This window comes from Tupaia chinensis, unplaced genomic scaffold (assembly GCF_000334495.1).
Source record: "Tupaia chinensis unplaced genomic scaffold, TupChi_1.0 Scaffold000612_1, whole genome shotgun sequence".
Taxonomy (NCBI): domain Eukaryota; kingdom Metazoa; phylum Chordata; class Mammalia; order Scandentia; family Tupaiidae; genus Tupaia; species Tupaia belangeri.
Window position 1 is genome coordinate 4,768,905 of NW_006160131.1, and position 4,209 is coordinate 4,773,113.

At 57.4% G+C, this 4,209-nt stretch overlaps 1 long non-coding RNA gene across 1 annotated transcript in view; it reads left to right on the forward strand.

The window, feature by feature from the left end:
- The first annotated feature begins 1,564 nt into the window (after positions 1 to 1,564).
- The window catches only part of LOC102498831 (uncharacterized), an 8,192-nt gene continuing 5,547 nt past the window's right edge, over positions 1,565 to 4,209 (forward strand). Inside the window, exons 1-2 of the long non-coding RNA XR_336061.1 lie at positions 1,565 to 1,695; positions 1,792 to 1,863. This is a non-coding gene — a long non-coding RNA (uncharacterized LOC102498831). The remainder of the gene's footprint in view (positions 1,696 to 1,791; positions 1,864 to 4,209) is intronic.

Here is a 4,209-nt window from a genome sequence, read left to right on the forward strand (position 1 = left end):
TTTATTGGCCTCTCTCATGCCTCTCTCCAGAGGGCCCCCCGGGCCTGAGAACAGCAGGGCAAGTTCCTGAAGGCTGCCAGCTTGGGACGAGGTCAGGGGTGGGAGTGCCTGACGTTCCCCTTGGAGCCCTACGGTCTGGGTTCAAATCCCGCATGCCCCTTCCCAGCTGCATGACCCTGGGCAAGTGTGCCCTGCTTTGACCTTTGCGGGGGCCCTCGGCATTGTGCTGCAGGTGGGATTCACCGAGGACTCCCCCGCACACACACACACACACAGAAGCGAGCCTTGCGGAGGGACGTTCAGCATCGACCCAGCCTGTGTGACACCAGCACAAACTGTGAATGAGGGAAATCGACTCCCCAGGCTGGGCCGAGTCACACCCTGCGCCTTCTGTTCCGGGGGGCTCCCGGCACATTGGCCGGTAAAGAGGCGGGACCAGGTAGCTGCGAGCTCTGTCCCCCTCCCCCCACTCCCACCCCTCACCGGTTCATGTGGAGCACACAGTGGGGCCTCAACTGTGCACCCAGGGCATGTTTATCAGAAGGCTGGTCCCCAGCAGGACACCTGGAAGGGGGTGGCAGTCCCAGCCATGGCAGTGGAGCCTAAGAGGTCAGTGTCTGACCCTCATTTCACAGAAGGAAACAACCCACTGACAGACGCGCTGACTCTGGCAGGCTGACCGCTCATCCAGGACTCCTGTCTGACTGGGGATGCTTTTAAGAGAAGTGACAAGGCCCTCTGGTGGCAAGTCAGCCGCTTCGCAGGGATGTCCCTCCTGAGCACACGAGGAATGAGAAAGCGGCGACTGCCCCCACGTGGCCGGAGCCGGGAGTGCAGTACTCAGGTCGGAGCCCAGTGAGTGGCGCCCGGCTGACCTGAGCAGGTTGAAGGAGCACCCAGCAGCGCCAGCTTTCTTGAATCCTAACTCGTGGCATCCTCACACTCGCCTCCGAGGCCCCATTCTACAGAACAGGAAACAGGTTCTGAGAAGTTCGCTGCTCTGGCCAAGGTCGCTGGGTTTTCAGTAGCAGAACCAGGCTCAAACCCAGACGGGAAGGGATGGAGGAAAAGGACGAAGTGGCGTTTCCTCAGCATCGTCTGTGACTACGCGTGGAGCGGTGGCCCCAAATTCAGGTGCTGAAGCCTTGACAGCCCAGTGCAATCATATCTGGAGAGGCCGCCTCTGGGAGAAGCCAGGGTGGGGCCTCCCAGGAGTAGCGCCCCTCCAAGCACACGGAGAGCTGGTCTCACTGTGAGGACACCCAGCAGTTGGAGCCGGCCCCGGGACCTTCTCGCCTGCAGACCATGGGCACTAAATGTCTGCATTGGCGCCACAGTCACCTGCCAGGTGACAAGGGCCGGGTGGATGATGGCTCGGCAGACCCTGGTGGCCCTGTGGGGGTCTGACCGCCCTGCCGTATCGCCTGGCGGTGCAGGGGCTGTGCCGCGAGTCCCATGTGTACACTATGACGAAATCCATCGCCACGCAGTTCTCACACTGTCGCCACCTTCAAGCAACGTGTGACCGTGGTTTGTTACGGCCGCCTGACAGGGCTCCCGCACACCAGCAGGCGGCGCCCTGGTGCCTAGTGCACCCCGACACCCTGAGGGCTCCGGGCCTGTGAACCAAACCGCCCTGCAGTGGAGCCTCCCAACGGCCCCTTAGTGCGCATTGGGGCCTGGTTTACAGAGCAGGTGGGGAAGGGAAGTGGCCCCGGGTTCCCGCCGTCCCACTCACTCCTCCTCACCCGGAGGTTCTTGACTCTCCCTACTCCCCCACCTCGTATCCAGGCACCTGCCAGCCCTGCTAATTCCTCCTGAGCCCAGCTCATCGCAGAGGGGGCCATAGACATCCTGCTACCGGTAAGGGACAGCAGATGACGATCCAGCCCGCGGCCTCTTGTCCCCTCTCCCTGCTTCCCTGCAGGCTGTAACCTGACAAGTCTCCATCCCATTGGCCTGAATGACTGCGCACCCCTCCCCACCAGGCTCCCTGCCTCACCCTGGCCCACTCTCCCTCCCACAGCCAGAGATGCTCAAACCAAGTCATGCCACTCTATGCCTACACACGTGTGTGTGCACATGTGTGGAGTGTCTGTGAGTCTCGTCGAACCCTTAGCACGAACCCAGGACAGTTGCCTGCTGGGTGGCTATGAACACCCCGGGGTCAGTACTCTTTTCATTCAATACTTCCAACACAGTAACTGCAGACCTACTGTGTGGTGGGCCCTAGGCTGAGTGCCAGGTATGAAGTGGAGGAAAAAGCAGATGTGACCTGCTGACCAATTATGAATGGATAAAGAAAATTCAGAGTGTGTGTGTGTGTGTTTGTGCAGGGATTTCAAAAAGTTTGCGGACAATAAAATTAAAGTACGAGTTTATTTTGGTGCAAAAAAATTCCAAAATCATGCTTTCTTAGAATACACAGTTCCTGTGAACTTTACCCCTTTTACGATGGAACGCGTCAGCCACTATAGAGAGTGACACCCTAGTGCTGAGGCAGCCCGGTGCCCCCAGAGGACATCACACCAGTGCGATAACGTGGCACAGGAGGGGCAGGGCCACCGCAGAGACGAGGACACGCAGCGACCTGACGGATGCAGGGGAGTGGCAGGGGGACTGTGCGAGGAAACAGTGCGGCTAGCTCGAGGAACAAGCGCTAGTGGGTGTACAGGAGGGCGACAGCCGCCGGGGATTTACGAGGCGAGAGGACTTCCACGTTCTCAATGCCAAGAAACGACGAATGCTTGACATGATGGATGGCAATCCTAATACGGTCATACATGTTCTACGTCGGGTGAAAAGTCACACCATACCCGTAGGCGTGCACAACTGTCATGCGTCAGCCATAACGAGAAAAGGTGTTCACCCGTTTTGCAGTTGGAGCAGGTGCTACACCCTTGTCCCTACCCTCCTCGTGTGATTGTGGTTCCTTAGTGTCGCAGTTTCCTCATCTATAAAACGGGCGAGATGACAGCTTCTTCCTCGCAGCATTGCTGTGAGGATGAAACAAGCTAATGTGGGGCCGGCAGGTGGCTTGGGGGCTAAGGACACTGGACTCCCACATGGCCAGCAGCAGTTTGAGTCTCGGACCTGGCAGCTTGCCTTCTCAATCTCTCTCTCTCTCTCGCTCGCTCTGTCCCTCTATGGTCAAATTTAAATAAAGTTAAATCAAATAATTCTTCAAATAATACTTTAAGTAAATAAATAAGCTACCGTATGCACAGAGCTCAGCTCCCAGCTCGGCAGTGGCAGTAAGAACTCACTACCACGATGGCAGCCATTGTGCCCAGCACACAGGGGCACACGGTTAACACCGGCCGAGAGGGGAACCAGCAGTTAGCGTAATGGCTATGTCGCTGGACTCCCACATAGTCGACCACGGTTCGCGTCCCGGACCCGGTGGCTTAAAACTCACGCCAGGCACATGTGCGTGCGTGCCCAAGATCCCGAGAGGAGAATGGAGGAGAAGGGATTGCGGCGTGACCATTCCCCCTGGGGGGTGATTTCTCGCTTTCTGTCTCCATGTTTGTCTCTGTCTGTCTGGCGAGTGCACGCGCCCTATAACAAAAACCTCTCCAAAAAAAAAAACCGGCCGAGAAACTCATGCTGCGATGGCAGCGGCACGCGTGGTGAGTCACGTGGTGCTTCTTACAGCCTTTGAATCCAGCGGGGTTTCCATAGCTGCCGGGAGGCTGCACTTGGTGGTGCTCTTTGCCCACCATGGCTTGTTTCCAAGGTCATCTGGTAGCCCTTTCTCAAAGGATTCAAAAGTTCTCACTCCTGGGGCCAGCAGGTGACATAGAGGTTAAGGTGCTGGACTCTCATATGGCCAGCCACAGTTCGGGTCCCTGACCTGGCGGCTTGGTTTCTCACTTTCTCTCTCTCTCTCTCTCTCTCTTTCTCTGGTGAGCACACATGCCCAATAGCAAATTTAAAAATAATAACAAATAAAATTAAATAAGTAATTCTAAAATTTACAAATGTGCTCCAACTATTGCAGCACTCCCACTATGCATATTCCCTGCCTTTCCCTCGAGCCCGGGCTGTGCCAGTCTCGATCTGCCTCTGCGTCACGAACGCGTCTCACTCGCCACATCTGGGGCCTGGTGCTGCTCCGCTCCACACCTGTCTGCCCGCTCCGCTCCGAGGACACTGGAGGACTGCGCCCCTGTGGCATCCCCCACGGCACACAGCCAGGGCCCACCG